This window comes from Dermacentor variabilis, chromosome 7 (assembly GCF_050947875.1).
Source record: "Dermacentor variabilis isolate Ectoservices chromosome 7, ASM5094787v1, whole genome shotgun sequence".
Classification (NCBI taxonomy): Eukaryota; Metazoa; Arthropoda; class Arachnida; order Ixodida; family Ixodidae; genus Dermacentor; species Dermacentor variabilis.
In genome coordinates, this window is record NC_134574.1 from 93,269,876 (window position 1) to 93,288,308 (window position 18,433).

Here is an 18,433-nt window from a genome sequence, read left to right on the forward strand (position 1 = left end):
ACCGTGGAACTATTGCAAAACCGAAAAATATGAAGGTGGAAACATCCGGCATCTGATCAAACCCCAGGATCCTCTTTTCCTTTGACACGGCTAAGCCGAGCACTGGTACACGTGGAAGGGTCCGTGTTGCAGCACACCAAACTGCTTATGGCGTCAACGCCCCTGCGGGAGTTCTTGAATGAACATGTCGCCAGCTTAGCTTGGGTCACTCTGTAGGTGTAACTGAGTGTGGGGCAAGTGAGGGAGCATTACCCAGCGTTCGCAGGGACCGGGGCGTCATGCATCGCTTCTCCGACCCCAAGCGTGCACTTCTCGCCGTAGCACTAGATGGACCAGTGTGTCCAGAAAGAAGCGGCCGAGATGAGGCCGGTTGCCGTATGACGCGCGTGTTTCTTATTCTTCGCACGAACCAGCGAGCCTTGCATTTCGTCTGCCACGCCCAGACTTCACGGCGACAGCAAGAGATGGCACCGGATGTCCTTATGCAAGCGCAAGTTATAGTTCCTTAGCGTGCACACCTCCTACATAACTTGATTCGTCCTGGACACTAAGTTATAGTCCGATGTTGAATAATTCCTAACGCATCGCCAACGATGGGTTCTGCCAGAATTTTCGTTATACTCACACGACGTTATCGCTAGGCGCGGGACACGCCCGAATGTATCAGAAGTTTCTCGAATGCTAACAATGGTTCTGTTGTCACAGAAGCTTGTGTAATCTGATTTCCATGTGCGACGCGAATCGTGTAGAACTTTCTAGATGACACGCGGGTGCCATCGATTACTCTGGAACCTTCGATGACTCGTGTATTGAAGCCGACACGTTTGACCGGCATATCACATTTTCGACAGTCGCCGACGGTGTTCGCCAGTGCCTCCGTTCTTTAAGTGTCGCCTGCTTTTGAGGGCACAAGTTCGCACAATTAAACTTTTGTCATTGCCAATTTTGCTGCTTTATTCAATATCCTCGATGTATGCGATTGTCGTGCCATTGTTGACGGGCTTTACCTCCTGTGCTGAAGTTGGTCATCATCACTGCTCCGTATCATCGAGCGATCCCTCTCACGGCGCAAATTTCACAATCGAGCAGTAAGCGTTGATCACCTCCGATGACGCTTTCTACGTCTGTGGGTATTTCGGTGCCGAAGGAAATGACAATGCTGGAGTGAGGCTGGATGCTGACTTGACCTTTGAGCACACTCAAGGCGTGGTGACTACGAGAGCTTCCCGGCGGTGCCGTTTGATCTTCCGACAGCGTTATCGACTTCAGATTTATGATTGCGCCGTGTTAGTTCATGACGTCTATGGCGAGAATGACGTCTCGTGAATACTGTTGGAGGGGAACGAAGGTTCTTCAGTAATCACTGCTGCCCGCGTGTTTTCCTGCAAGTTCAACACAATTCGCGTCGCACATGCGATCAGGTTACACAAGCTTCGGTGACAATAGAACCATCGATATCATTCAGAAAATTACCGATACATACGGGCAGTCCAGCGCAGAGCGATAACGTTTGTTAGACGGTGGAGAGCGCTCACCCGTAAAAGTTAACATGTCCACCTGTCAATATCTACAAGCACTATGTTAAATCTTTTACTTACTTCTGATGCATCGAAAACCATCATGAACATAAAACAGTTGGGCGAAAATTTAGAAGCACAAACACGTGCAGGACAAATTCATTCGTGCGCGCATATTAGTGATAAATTGAGCGTGGCTGAAAAGCGGCGTATGAGGTAGTATTGATAGGCTAAGAAGCCCTGGTTTTTTTGGAAATTATTGATACCCCCTGTTCGCAAAATGGGCCAGACAAATTTCGAAGCTCCTTGTACCACTTTCTGAGGAGTTTCTCGAAATCTCGTTGGTTAGTTGGCTGAAGTTGTGTACAAAACTTGGAGCACCAACGTAGCAAAACCATCTTCGTTCTGCAAGTACTCTAGAATTTTTCACCGCCTGCTATGACAAGAAGACACACCACGATTTGGATTTAAGAATACAAATTTATGTTCATTTGAAACGCAAGATTGGGCTGTGGTTTGTGCCAAAACATTGAAACTACAAACTGACTGCAAAGCATACGTCCATGTGTTTGCTACATGAGCTACTAGCGAAGGTTGAGGAGTATAATTATTTGTATAAATTGGTTAACGTTCGTCTTGATGGCATTGCAAATTCTATGGTAACCCCAAATATAAGAGGAACCAGGACAAGGCATTGGCCACGGTGCTTCTGTTTGTGTGTGTCATCCTAATAAATATGATTTCCTCACGCTCTTAGTGGCGGGACCTATAAAATGTAATTCAGTTGTGGCAAAAAACATTCAAAGAATTAGTAGCCAGGATCAATTTTATTTTATCTCTGGCGAAAAACGTGTTTCTTTCCTTGACAAATGGGTCAAATTTTTGCAGAACTAGCACGGTGTTCCGGAACAAAAAAAAAAGAACAAACCATCTCGCATTCCATCAGCCGCAGGTAAAAATAAACTAGCTTGGCTGCTTCTGCTGCTATTCTTGCACCACAGCATATAACAGACATAATTTTTTTCTGGAGCTGGAATCTTTTACAGCGTAAGCTGTCACCGACTAATTTCATTAGCAATTTCGATTAGTGATGGTGTCCACCGCCACAGCCGGTGTCCCGTATCCTTCCCAGCTATTGCCTAGCCCTCGAGAAATCTCGTGGTTTCCCATGCAAGACGCGCAGCGTTGATACATGCTCAATTTGCATTGCAGTTACAAATCGCGGTGCCCATGAAGTCATACTTTTCCGAGTGGTTCTCGTTTTAATGTATCGTGCATGCACCGCTTATCTTTCACACTGGCACGATGGATCATTGGAAAGGGAGGGAAATGCCATGTCTGTAGAGCGGCAAAGCCAACAACGAAAATAAGATATATCGCCTTTCAGAAGAAACGTAGTGAACAACAAGAAATGACTAACGCAGGGTATTAAAGGGTCCGTTGTTGTTATTAACGCAAAAGCTTTAAGTGGCTTGTTTCATGGCTCATACCCGAAAAAGGGAGCGCCTAATCCAGTAGGACAAAAAATATTGTCATTAGCAAAGACTCATGCCCCTGTAACCAAGCAATAAGCAATGGCTGACAATGAATGAGAAAAAGAAAGAAAGAACCAAGGATACAAATAAAGAACGAAAAAGGGATGACAGGAACAATGAAAGAACAAAACTAATATCGAAAGAATGAACAAAGAAAGAAAGGGAAAACAGAAGAAAGAAAGATGATTTAGGTAGTGCTAAGGTGATCGCATGTGCAGTTGTTGAAGTCGACCTACAGCGCTATAGGTTTATTTCACACTGCGGTTCGTTATGTCTTGCAAGAAGTATAACCCTTCTGATCGTGTAACTCAATTCATTACCACGTGTGCTGTAGGCTTTCGCCTTCATGTGTTACACGAGTGTGGCATACTGCCGAACTTTTCGTTTCCGCTGACTGAATGCTCTGGACCCTTCAGTTTCCACTTGGATCGCATCTGGACACGTATCAAGGGATGTGGCATATGCGCTGCATAATCCCTTTACCCGCGTTACCTCTTCGCAACGTGTTATGGCGCACAAGTTAGCGCACAAGTTAGCGCACAAGTTATTGTTTGAACCTTGTATTCCCGTGCATTAAAGTATCCTAAATGCCCCGCTGCATGTCCTTTTAGGGCATCTTTCCCTAACATAGCCCCATATCAGTGTGTTTCAGGCTTTCAACATATTTACTGCCTAAAGTTACCATCTTTAATAGGTTTACGACAGCCTTCTGTGGAGACGTCCTCGAACTTATGCTGTGACTGTGCTGCGTATCCCTCACAGACCGGTGGCTTCTGTTGTTTGGCATTTTGCATAATACGGAACTGAGAATACAGCACGCTCGTTGAAAGGCTCAAATCTTAAAAAGCTGTGTAGGCTATTTTTACCGAAGAAGACAGCATTGATGTGTAGCCATGCAAACGTCCCACAGCGGAGCCGCTATAGCCAGTGCAGCAAGCCTAAAGAAGTAGTTTTGACAACGCAAGTCATTTTTCGGCTTACTAGGTTGCAGAGGTCCATGATGACCTCGATATAAGTAGTAAAATCCTTTCCTGGGTCTTGCGATCGTCGGCGGAGGCGTTTTTCAGCACGGAGCTTTCGCACGGTGGGACGGCAAAACACCTCCATTAAAGCAGCCTTAAAGTCATTCCATGTCGCAATAGTGGTCTGGCCGTTTTGGAAACCGGGGTTCGCGACATGCACAAGATAAAAAATAACGTTGGTGAGCTTATCCGGATCGTCCCATTTGTTGTGGTTCCTTACCCGTACGTACGACGAAAACCAGCCGCCGACATCAGTGTCAGCGCTACCACTGAACACCGCTCGGTCTCGTGGACGAGCGGTACCGCAGGTAACTGGTTCAGTTGATGAAGTGTGTCGCTCACCGGTCTTGTCGGCCATGGTGTTGACGGGAGCAATAGGAAGAGTGCGAATTCAAAGTTGCAGGGCGAGACGTCATGGTATCGCGCACCTCCATCACATGCTACGAGGCTTATTTAGGATTAGCGGGAACCGCAGTCAAGTCAGGTCAAGCGCAAAGAGCAGCTGAATACTTCCAACCAAGCGACAGCGCGAGCGAAAGAAGCGACAGTGACCATTTCGTCTTTCTCTTCCTCACTTGAGCAGCCATGCTGCCGCAGTAAGGCTTCTGCCATCTTCGTCATCACAAACATGTTTTTAAAGCAAAGTTTCTATCGTCAACTTTCTAGGGCGCTGTGCTGCTGAGTCGGTGAGCATCTCGGTGAATGTTCGGGATGATTATATACGAAAGTAAGATTATCGGCGTGCCGAACAGCGGTTCGACCGAACGAGCCTATGAAATCGCGTACGCTCACCGAGAACGTTTTACAAGTAAGCACACCTCGAACAAATTCGCGTTAGCACCAGAACCAAGAATGTCGCCTTAGAAGTATTTCAAAAGCACACCAATCTATTCTTATAAGGTCTTGTAATAATGTATGAACTGTTTTATTTCCTTCTTTTATTTCTTTTATCAAATATGTATGTGACAGTGTATGATTGCGTATCATTGACCAGTCCTTCAGAATGGGTACGTGTTAACGTGACAAAAAACTGTACCTTTTTCCTAAATGTAACTGCATGGGCGCCGTATTTCTCTGTGCAGGCATCCATGCTGACGGTAGTATCTCAAAATCCGTTGTACATCGTTCCCACATCGCGAAAGCATGATTTCCTGTTTTCATTATTGCATAGTGTGTGAGCGGTTTCGTGCATTACCATGAATTTTCCTGATTTATTATCATGACTTCTATAGTAGATAAATATGACCTTGGGTAAATAGCACGCTTCATACGTTGCACGCTATAAAGGGTGAAGTTAAACACAAGTGTGGGCATCGCCATTAGTTGTAAAGTATTTATTCACCCGCTTCACTAAACTTCTCTTCACGTAGATATGTTACTAGTCCATATTTTTTTTCTCCTTCAGTCGGTTGAATTATACAGCATTAAAAATAGGTGAACATAGTAACGCCTCTTAGACACATTTTGTTACGTTTTTTTTTCACATATGTTCCACCACAGGTAGCATAGTGTAGTAAGAAACTCGTATGAAAACCTGGAAATAGCTAGCAGAAGCCAGGACGAAGAAGTGAAGGGCGAGCTCGAGACGAATGTTCTGGTGAGCTCGAGGTTTCCAGAACAAAAACAGCTGAGCTCACCCTGCCAGGCAAGCCCCGGCGTGTATGGGTTCAACGTGAGACACTACACGCACCGAGCCGGTGCTACTAGTCCAGCCGGGACGACACTGGCGTGTCCTACAGTGAACCAGTGTTCCGGCCAGAGCTTTGATGCAGACCAGGCTCAACGGGTCTGTGCTGCTCCTGTGGTGAACGAGCGTTCGAGCCCAGCGGTGCCAGACAGCCTTGGTCGAGAGCGACAAGTTCGGGTGAGCCACGTCAAAAGGGTTCGGCACAACCTACCTCTGCGGTCGTGGCCACGGTGCAGTGTTGCTGAACGGGTGAGCCTACCGTCCTGTCGCAGGAGGAGCTGAGCATCTACCCGTTTTCTGGCAGTATGCACGACGAAATCGCACAAACTGTGCTTCGAGTCTAAGCGCCGACGCCTCCGACATCGTGAATTACTGTGAGTGACCCTATGAAGATACTCAGACTCATCGTATCGTCAGGCCGACGCGCGCTGTGACAACTCGCAGGAATCCTGAACTGCGTGGCCGTATAAAAGAGTTTACTATCTTGTTAACCTATCGTAAGTGTAATTGTAGCCGTCTGTCGTGGATAAACGTTTGTCCTGTCTATGACTTCGCTTCCTGTATCTGAGTTTCTGGGCCCACGAACCACCACAATAGTTAAAAAGTTCAATCACAGGTTCGACCGCATTATTGGTGCACGAACTCAGCGCACTGGTAGGCGACAGCTAGCGTCCCCGGGAATCAATCAATAGCTGTGCAACTAACTACTAAAAAATACGTCTGTCACGGTCATTCAGAAGATCGCCAACTGGGGACATAAAAGTGTCGCTCGAATTAATAGAGCAAGGCACTGCACGTAATAACGCCGTTATTGTTTTGTACAATTATAATTGTGAGGCGCATCCTATTCCTTGTTCTATTTTATTCTGTCCTAATGATTGATACCAGAGTGTCGTAAAAATATTGACCATTATTTTGGAATAGAATTCATATCTGGTGCAAAGAAATGCCTACGTTTCGCACCACACACGGCTTAGAATATACGAAGATTACCTGGCGCACATCTGCTTTTGAGGCTTTCACCACTACCTCAACGTTAATGATAGTTCGAATGGAATTCTTTGAATAAGGTCAAGTTCATTGTGCTAAATACGAATTTTCTAGCCTACTCAAAGATATATCTTTCACTACAAATGACTCACACAAATGTGTGGTTGTTGAAACTTTGACGACATGCACATGTGGGCACCTCTATGTCTCTTTTTTGTGTCTGCGCCCTCGTGTCTGCCCTTAAAGAAGTGCCAACTCTTTTGTATCTGTTTTACACACTGAAGAGAGCATTGGGATTTAATTGACGCGATATTCTTTGTCGAAATGGGACGGTTATCAACTTCTGAAGAACTAAACCAAAGTCAGCAGTTATTCTCCGAAATGACATTAGCAAGACTATGTGCACGACGATAAGGGGGCTCCGGTTAACTTTTATGATCAGAATAGCCTCGTCCGCGCCAAGACATTGGTCGAATTTAAACAAGACGAATTCTCGTATGTCCTCAACCTGTATATCCTAAACGAATGCTGCCATTTGGTAACTAGGAGCCCCGAAGGCCAATACCCGAATCCGAGCTTCATTACTGATATAGCAAAAGATTTTACCCAATTACCTCCTGTATTTTATAGCATACTACCACAAAAACCTCGTTTCTGGAAGTAAAAATAAATAAAATGTTTTAATGAATATTATTATCGTGTCAGTTTGCCAATGAAACTCAATTTGGTTTCTCCTGCCAAGTATTATTCAATGCGCATATACACCATACGGCAAAACAGAAACAGGAATCCAGTGCAGTAACAGCCGCCACAAGAATACCAGTGTTAAATGTATACACAATATTCCTTAATGACAACCAGGAATGAATGCAGAGCTCACATTCTATAAACAACACACTTGTAACGCCAATAACTTATGCACACTTACTATAAAAATAATATACAAAGAGCATACTTTTAACCTGAGATAACGCAAAGTAAACAGCAAAAGATAACAGCAATTCTACATGAAATTGAGGGGCACACAGGTAGATAATAGTAAACCAAAAAGCACTCTGTTGTGAGCACTAGGCCACTAATATGCTTACGATGATGTCAAAATGTCTATGGGGCTGAGAGTATAACTGCATTAACAGATGGTATTTTCTATTTTAAGCCAAAGTGCGATAATAAATTCGCATTATTACCCTGAGATTCAAAAAATTTCATTCTTTGACAGCAAGTCGAAAAAAGTGCTTGAAAGTGTCATTGTGGCAGGAGTACTCTACCAATGTGTGTGAATCTTTGGGCCGGGTTACACGGGATTCTGATGGGCTCATGTACAATAATGTGTCAACATTATAATACTGGTGAAGTAGCTGAAAAAGAAATTTCAGGCGCACTTGCTCTGCTTTAACCGCCGTTGTTTGGAGTCCGGTGCTGGTCAACATATTTCTGGGAGAATCAGGGCGCTTCTACTTGTTGCAGATGAACCTTGTTATCTTCTTCTGTGCATATCTTTAGTTTTAAATGTTAATAACTGTATTACGAGACCATGTTGTGTTACCCAATTTTAATGCCGGTCTAACATAGGTAGTACCGGCTAAAAGCATTGTAAATTGCGGGGTCAGCCGGTGGCATCTGCGATGATAAAACAGCTTGCGCAGAGCAACTGAAGCAATATTAGAAACGTGCACATGCCATCTAAGGTTTGGAGCAATCGTGGCACCTAAATAATTATGTTTATTCACTTTTTGAAGCCTATTGCCTTTCATGCTGTAATCACATTTGATAGCTTCTTCCTTTCGCGTTATGGTCACATACGAAGTCTGTTAGAAAAGTATCCGACCTTTGGCCAAAGAAAAGAAGAACTGGCATAGCTGGAGCGTTGCAAGCCTAATTACCCCCAACGTACTCTCCATCGGACTCCATACATTTCTCCCGAAAGTGCTGCCATTGTTGTAAGCATTCCTAGAAGGCGTCATTCGGAATGGAATCTAGCGCAGCTGTCGTTGCAGCCATAATGTCCTCTTTTGTGTGAAATGGCGCTCCTTTGAATCGCCTGTGGATTTTAGCAGACACCCAGAAGTCGCAGAGGGCCATATCACGAGAGTGAGGAGCCTGTTGAACTGTAGGAGTCTGCTTTTTCGGCAAAAAAGTCTGAATCAGGTTGAGGAATGTGCGGGAGTATTGTCGCGATGGATGAGTCAATTTCCTGTTGACCACAAGTGCGGTCTCTTGTGCCGCACAGCATGACGTAGGCGACGGAGGACATCCCTGTAGGCTACGAGGTGATCTGGTGATTGTTTCACTCTAATGCGCACTCGGGCTGTAGCACACCACGGGAGTCAAAGAAAGCAGTCAGCACGACTTTGACGTTGCTGCGGACTTGGCGGGTCTTTTTTTCTCTTGATGACGTGGAACGCTTCCACTGTGGCGACGGTGATTTGGTTTCCGGGTCGTACCCGTACACCCAAGACTCATCACCAACGATTATGGTGTTAATGAAGTCCGGGTACCTGTTTGTGGATTCCAGCATGCCTTGTGAGACTTCAATACGAAGTTGCTTTTGCTACACCATGAGACGCTTCGGCACGAATTTTGTTGCAACCCTCTCCATAACCAAATCTTCAGTCATAATAGAATATGCAGAAAAGTGTTGATGCCCACATTGGATAGCCACACGACAGTCCCACATCACCACAGCGTTCACTTCGGCAATGACCTGGTCATTTCGGCATGTTGATGGCCGTCCGAAGCATGGCTCGCCCTCCACGGATGTGCGGCCGTCTTTAAACCGGTTGTACCACTCCCTAATCTCTGTCGTGCTCATAGCATCGTCACCGAAAGCCGTCTGAATCTTCTGAATGCTTTGTGCTTGGCTGTCGCCCAGTTTCTGGCAAAATTTGGTGCCGTAGCACTGCCCCAATCGCTCCGCCATTTTCCTTGCAATAAAAACCGAACACTGCGCACTACCTCCTTCAAACGCTGCGTCCCAGCGACTGTCGCTATGGGCAGGCGGGGACAAAATAGCGCATGTGCATGAACATTCAAGCTCGGCTGCTGTAAGCGCGTTTGTTTGATATTAATCATGTGTTCGCTAAAAATCGGGTCGGACACTTTTCTAACAAACCTCGTATACTGTTTTGGGGGGTTAATCCACATTTGCCACGTGTCGCATTAGTTCGAGAGATGGTTTAAGGAATCAGTAAGAGCAACGTGATCTGAACGACTGTTAATTTCTTTGTAAATAATGCACTCAGCCTAATGTTGGAAGAGATATTGTAGCTGATAAAATTAATAAAAATAAATATTGTCATAGGCCCTAGAATGGAGCCTTGTGGTACTCCGAATGTGACAGGCAGGGTTTCTCATGGTACTTGCTCGAACAGGACATATTCAGAACGGACAGTTAACAAGTCTTCAATACAACGTGTTAAGAATTCATCTCCAATATTATTTGGGGGCTTTGTAATTATTTCTTGTAACATACTGAATCAAATGCTTTAGGAAAGTGTAGTAGTAAAATATGTTTGCCCGGAGTTAATAATATACAGCACTAAATCATGAACAACCGCTGTTAGCTGTGTTAAAGTCGATAATCTCCTACGGAAATCATGCTGGCTAGATGACAAAATGCCGTTCGTCTCAATGAAAACCATAAAGAGTTTAAGGTTATATGTTCCTATAAATTGCACGTTAACGACATTGGTCTGAAGCGCCATCGCTGCGATCAGTGTTATTTCAGCTTCGTTCCAATTGTCAGGAAGTGTTGGTACGGTGAGAGATTTGCGGAAAACTAAATACTCCAAAAGCCAAAAACCAAAAGACTAAATATTCCTTCGTCACTTACATCTAAGTGGTTGATTTCCGTAATACCTTCAGTGTAAGCTGCGGGGTATTTCCGTTATCTTTTGTGAAGACAGAGTGGAAGAAGTTGTTTTATATATTAGATGCCTTTTTCTGTTCCAATGTTAGTCCAGGACTGCCTCTTTTGCTAGAGTGGAAATGCTTGCACAGCCTGTGTGCGTTAGCGGTAATGAATTAAGGTAGCGTAACTTTGAAGGACTGTTCTTTGGAGTAATGTTCTTTAAGCTTGAAATGGCTGTTTTTGGTTTTGATACATTCGCACTGCAACACTTTTTCTTTACTGCTTTCCGCAGTAGTTTAACTTTCCAGTTTGCATGTAGAACTTCTCCTGTTATCCAGGGGTGATTTCTTTGGGGGCCGTGTAAGCCGTAGTGGAATAAAGTTATTCAAGCCGTAATAAACAATATGCTTGAATCCTAGCCAAAGGTTATTTGCAGTTGTGGCATGATCACAGTTTAGTTCCATGAACTCGTTAAATTCATGAGCTAAATAGCTTAATACGCTGGTGTCATCTACTTTACTGAAGTTGGAGACATGAGTTACTACGGATTGAAAGCATACGCAATGATCGAGTGCTAGCCGGCAGATGAGCCCTCCATGGTCCGAAATAATCTCAACAACGTCAACTTTAGCTCTCATAAGGGTAACGTGACTACTTATGAGTATTAGATCTAATATACGTGTTGCTGTTCCTTGAAGGCGCGTTGGGCATGAAACAACTTCAGGAAAATAGAAACTTTCTACGATATCAAATAAAGCCTCTGAATCTTGCGAGGAGTGGTGCATGCTGCTCCAAATTATTTCAAGAAGGTTAACATAACCGACTGGTATGGCTGTAGAGCTACGGACATATTGCTGAAGAAAACTGTGGGTGAATGAACGTCGTCTTCTTGTTATTATCCATCTACCAAACCCTATCAAGATTCTCGTTTTTAACCTTAGCCTAACCTTCTGGAAGGATTGCGGATCTTGGTGCAGAAAAGACCTTGAAAACCAGATGACCCTACACAAAAAAAATTGCGAGTTCCTGAAGCTGATGCTGTCTGCGATCTTAAACTTCCATGACCTCTCCCAATTTTTGCGCGCATCAAAACCGACCTGCCACAAAAGTGCATGCCCGACGCGTTACTGTTCTTATCGCAGTAAATTGATGTCTGCAAATAAATCCAATATCTACACATGTCTCAGAAGCTCCTTGCTCTGTATTTGTCGCTGCTTCTGCGGGTCAGTGACAAAGAACCTACGGACTTGCTGGCTATACGCGCCGCATGTGGGAGCGTCACCAGGAGCCATACTTCAGTTCTGTGCAATGTACTTGGCCAATGCTCACGTAATGGGACTCCTTGACCTCGTAATGTCTTTCCTTCCACTGACAAAGAAAGAACTACTCGTCAGGTCTCATATAGATTTCCAGTGCCCGTTAAGCCTGCTATAGACTTCCCGAGTAAGGTGTGAATTGTTTTTTAAGGGTGAATTGTTTTGTGAAAAGTTTTATTCCCCAATAACTTTAATTTCAACGTTGGCCTGTCAACCTGCCGTTGTCCTGCCAGGCTTTTGCCGTCGTCGTCATCACAAGCGTGTTTTAAAGCAAAGTTTCTATCGTCTACTTTCTAAGGCTCTGTGCTGCTGGGTCGGTGAGCATCTCGGTGAATATTCGGGATGATTATATACGAACGTTAGATTATTGGCGTGCCGAACAGCAGTTCAAGCAAACGAGCCTATGAAATCGCGTACGCTCACCGAGAACTTTTACAAGAAAGCATGCCTTGAACAAATCCGCATTTGCACCAGAACCAAGAATGTCGCCTCAGAAGTACTTCAAGAGCACACCAATCTATTCTTATAAGGTGTTGTATTATTTTATGAAATATTTTATTTACTTCTTTTATTTCTTTTATCATATATGTATGTGACAGTGTATGATTGCGTATTATTGACCAATCCTTCAGAATGGGTACGTGTTAACGTGACAAAAGAAACTACAGAGTTCCTAAATATAACAACATGTGCGCCGTATTTCTCTGTGCAGGCAACAATGCTGACCGTAGTCGCTCAAAATCCGTTATACATCGTCATCGTCTTCGTGACATATATGCGCAGTCCTTCCTACAGCGCGAAAGCATGATTTCGTGTTTTCATTATGGCATAGTGTGTGAGCGGTTGTCTGCATTACCATGAATTTTCCTAATTTATTATCATTACTTTTATAGTAGATAAATATGACCTTGGGTAAATTGCACGCTTCATACGTTGCACGCTGTATAGGGTGAAGTTAAACACAAGTGTAGGCATCACCATTAGTTGTAAGGTATTTATTCACCCGCTTCACTAAACTTCTCTTCACGTAGATATGTTACTAGTCCATATTTTTTTTCTCCTTCAGTCGGTTGAATTATACAGCATTAAAAATAGGTGAACATAGTAACGCCTCTTAGACACATTTTGTTACGTTTTTTTTCACATATGTTCCACCACAGGTAGCATAGTGTAGTAAGAAACTAGTATGAAAACCTGGAAATAGCTAGCGGAAGCCAGGACGAAGAAGTGAAGGGCGAGCTCGAGACGAATGTTCTGGAGAGCTCGAGGTTTCCGGAACAAAAACAGCTGAGTTCGCCCTGCCAGGCAAGCCCCGGCGTGTATGGGTTCAACGTGAGAAACTACACAAACCGAGCCGGTGCTACTAGACCAGCCGGGACGACACTGGCGTGTCCTACATTGAACCAGTGTTCCGGCCAGAGCTGTGATGCAGACCAGGCTGAACGGGTCGGGGCTGCTCCTGGGGTGAACGAGCGTTCGAGCCCAGCGGTACCAGACAGCCTTGCTCGAGAGCGACAAGTTCGGGTGAGCCACGTCAAAAGGGTCCGGCACAACCGCCTGCTGAGGTCGTGGCCACGGTGTAGTGTTGCTGACCGCGTGAGCCTACCGTGCTGTCGCAGGAGGAGCTGAGCATCTACCCGTTTTCAGGCCCTATGTACGACGAAATCGCACAAACTGTGCTTCGAGTCTAAGTGCCGACGCCTTCGACATCGTGAATTACTGCGAGTGACCCTACGAAGATACTCATACTCATCGTATCGTCAGGTCGACGCGCGCTGTGACAACTCGCAGGAGTCGTGAACTGCGTGGGCCGTATAAAAGAGTTTACTATCTTGCTAACTTATCGTAAGTGTAATTGTTGCCATCTGTCGTGGATAAACTTTTGTCCTGTCTATGACTTCGCTTCCTGTATCTGAGTTCCTGGGCCCACGAACCACCACAATAGTTAAAAAGTTTGATCACAGGTTCGACCGCATTATTGGTGCACGAACTCAGCGCACTGGTATGCGACAGCTAGCGTCCCCGGGAATCAATCAATAGCTGTGTAACTAATTACTAAAAAATACGTCTGTCCCGGTCATTCAGGAGATCGCCAACTGGGGACATAAAAGTGTCGCTCGAACAAATACAGCAAGGCACTGCACGCAATAACGCCGTTATTGTTATGTACAATTATAATTGTGAGACGCATCCTATTCCTTTTTCTTTTTTATTCTATCATAATGATTGATACCAGAGCGTCGTAAAAATATTGACCATTATTTTGGAATAGAATTCATATCTGGTGCAAAGAAATGCCTACGTTTCGCACCACGCACGTCTTGGAAAATACGAAGATTACCTGGCGCACATCTGCTTTTGAGGCTTTCACCACTGCCTCAACGTTAATGATAATTCGAATGGGATTCTCTGAATAAGGTCAAGTTCATTGTGATAAATACCAATTTTCTAGCCTACTCAAAGACATATCTTTCACTACAAATGACTCACACAAATGTGTGGTTGATGAAACTTTGACGACATGCACACGTGGGGACCTCTATGTCTCTTTTTTGTCTCTACGCCCACGTGTCTGCCCTTCAAGAAGTGCCAACTAAACCAAAGAGCAGCTCTTTTGTACCTGTTTTACAAACTGAAGAGAGCATTGGGATTTAATTGACGTGAACTTCTTCGTCGAAAAGGGAAGGTTATCAACTTCTGAAGAACTAAACCAAAGTCAGCAGTTATTCTCTGAAATGACATTAGCAAGACTATGTGCACGACAATAAGGGGGCTCCGGTTAACTTTTATGTTCAGAATAGCCTCGCCCGCGCCAAGACTTTGGTCGAATTTAAACAAGAAGAATTCTCGTATGTCCTCAACCTCTATATCCTAAACGAATGCTGCCATTTGGTAACTTGGAGCCCCGAAGGCCAATACCCGAATTCGAGCTTCCTTACTGATATAGCAAAATATTTTACCCAAGTACCTTCTGTATTTTATAGCATACTACCACAAAAACCTCGTTTCTTGAAGTAAAATTAAATAAAATGTTTCAATTATTATTATTATTGCGTCAGTTTGCCAATGAAACCCAATTTGGTTTCTCCTGCGAAGTATTATTCAATGCGCATTTTCCTTCCCAAATTGGGACGAGAACAATTTTATGAGTTTCGAGTTTCCAGAGAAGGAAGAAGCCTTATACAATACGTTCTAGCTATAAAGCTTTTTTTTATAAAAATGCAGATGGCCAGAGACAAATTCTTTAAAACGAATACTGGCCCTTGCTGTCTTTTTCTTGTACAATCCCTTCCAGTTGAGCTGATTACGGCTGCATTACTTAAACATTTATTCACTTTCTGGGTAACATATCTTCTATCATCACCGCAGTCACCCACTTGAGCAAACTGAGATCTTGCTTTTGATTGTTTTCAAATATATTTTTACGGTGAGATGAAAGTGAGAGGAAAGACAATTACTGGGGGCCCTAATGTGGAATAAATAGCAGTGTATTTCCTTTTCATTTATTTCAATACTGCCAGTTCCTTTCCGAGACAGCGGGTGGGCGTAGAGATTGTACCTGCAGGTATACATCACACGGCAAAACAGAAACAGCAATCCAGTGCAGTAACAGCCGACACAAGAATACAAGAGTTAAATGTATGCACAATATTCCTTAATGACAATCAGGAATGAATGCAGAGCTCACATTCTATAAACAACACACTTGTAACGCCAATACCGTTTGCACACTTATTATAAAAATAATATACAAAGCGCATACTTTTAACCTGAGATAACACAAAGTAAACAGAAAAAGGCAACAGCTATTCTACATGAATTTGAGGGGCACACAGGTAGATAATAGGAAACCAAAAAGCACTCTGTTGTAAGCAGTAGGCCACTAATATGCTTACAATGATGGCAAAATGTCTATGGGGCAGAGAGTATTACTGCATTAACAGATGGTATTTTCTATTTTAAGCAAAAGTGCGATAATAAATTCCCATTATTACCCTGAGATTCAAACAATTTCCTTCTCTGACAGCAAGTGGAAAAAAGTGCTTGAACGTTTCATTGTGGTAGGAGTACTCGATCAATGTATGTGAATCTTTGGGCCGGGTTACGCGGAATTCTGATGGGCTCATGTACAATAATGTCTCAACATAATATACTGGTAAAGTAGCTGAAAAAGAAATTTCAGGCGCACTTGCTCTGGTTTAACCGCCGTTGTTTGGAGTCCGGAGCTGGTTAAGATATTTGTGGGAGAATCAGGGCGCTTTTTCTTGTTGCAGATGAACCTTGTTATCTTCTTCTGTGCATTCCTTTAGTTTTTAATGTTAATAACTGTATTACGAGACCATGTTGTGTTTGAAGAACTTTGAAGTACTGTTCTTTGGAGTAATGTTGTTTAAGCTTGAAATGGCTGTTTTTGGTTTTGATACATTCGCACTGCCACGCTTTTTCTTTTCTGCTTTCCGCAGTATTTTAACTTTCCAGTTTGCGTGTACAACTTCTGCTGTTACCCAAGGGTGATTTCTTTGGGGGCCGTGTAAGCCGTAGTGGAATAAAGTTATTCAAGCCGTAATAAACAATATGCTTGAATCCTAGCCAAAGTTATTTGCAGTTGTAGCATGATTACAGTTTAGTTCCATGAACTCGTTAAATTCATGAGCTAAGTAGGTTAATATGCTGGTGTCATCTGCTTTACTGAAGTTCGAAACATGAGTTACTACGGATTGAAAGCCCACGCAATGATCGAGTGTTAGCCGGCAGATGAGCCCTCCATGGTCCTAAATAATCTCAACAACATCAACTTTAGCGCTCATAAGGCTAACGTTACTACTTATGAGTATTAGATCTAAAATACATGTTGCTGTTCCTTGAACGCGCGTTGGGCATGAAACAACGTCACGAAAATACAAATTTTCAATTATTTCAAATAAAGCATCTGAATTCTGCGAGGAGTGGTGCATGCTTCTCCAAATTATATCAACAAGGTTAACATAATCCACTGGTATGGCTGTAGAGCTACGGACATATTGCTGAAGAAAACTGTGGGTGAATGAACGTCGTCTTCTTGTTATTAGCCATCTACCAAACCCTATCAAGATTCTCGTTTTTTACCTTAGCCTAGCCTTCTGGAAGGAGTGCGGATCTTGGTGCATAAAAGGCCTTGTAACCGAATGACCCTACACGAAAAAGAATTGCGAGCTCCAGGAGTTGAGGCTGTCTGCGATCTTAAACTTCCATGACCTCTCCCAACTTGCGCGCGCATCAAAACCGATCTGCCACTAAAGTGCATGCCCGACGCGTTACTGTTCTTTTCGTAGTACACTGATGTCTGCAAATAAATCCAATATCTACACATGTCTCAGAAGGTCCTTGCTCTGTCTTTGTCACTGCTTCTGTGGGTCAGTGACAAAGAACCTACGGCCTTGCTGGCAATGGGCGCCGCTTGTGGGAGCGTCACCAGGAGCCATACTTCAGTTCTGTGAAATGTACTTGGCCAATGCTCACGTAATGGGACTCCTTGACCTCGTAATGTCTTTCCTTCCACTGACAAAGAAAGAACTACTCGGCAGGTCTCGTAGATTTCCAGTGGCCGTTAAGCCTGCTATAGACTTCCCGAGTAAGGTGTGAATTGGCGAAGTTTTTTTCCCCAATAACTTTAATTTCAGCGTTGTCATGGTCGCGGTTCACATATGTGTCTTCAACTCCAGTAATTTATGCTCTGCAATCAAATTTCAGCTCCTCCATAAAGACATAGCTGCACATTCCGTGGTGATCTCTATCTCCGAAATGGTGTTACCGCTGCTATTTTTCGAAGCCAGCAGATTTACCACGATTGAATTGGAGCTCACGCCCTTATAAGTAGACGACCTGCGTCCATTGTTCTGTTACTGCTATATTATTAACGTTTTTTTTACCTGATCCTGACCCGATAGGCTACGGCCTAGGCTATAAATCTGTGTCGACATATGCGCGTTACGAACCTGTGTTCTCTAATACCTGCAGTGCATGTCCAGTCTGTCTTACCTATCTTAATAATTGTGTTGAGCTTTCCAGTGAGCGCAATGTTCGCAATGTAAAATCAACTTGCCGAATCGTCTTACTGGAACAATAATCTCACAGAGGACAAGTACCTGTCACCATCCGAGCTTCATGATATTTAAAGATGTGAGAAAGAGAACGAACTTTATACAGAGTAGCATGTGGCCAAGCACACACAGGCGGGATCTCCACTCTGCAGTGGGAGGCAACTTCAGTCCAGAAGTCGAGCTGCGTTAGTGGCCCTACACGGAGTCGGAGCTAGACAGCGCTGCCTCCCATTGTCCTGTGGTGGCCGCCTCATGAGCGTGAGCGGCTACGTGACCATTTGTCACCGCCATGTTTCCGAAGGGATGCCACTAAATTATCATCATCATTAGTATTGGTTACTAATATCGGCCTCGGCGTGGAGCTGCTCTTCGAGTCTCTCTCGTGGCTCGCCGTGTGAATTAGCTCAAACACAGGTGCGTGCCTGGTGATAGCATT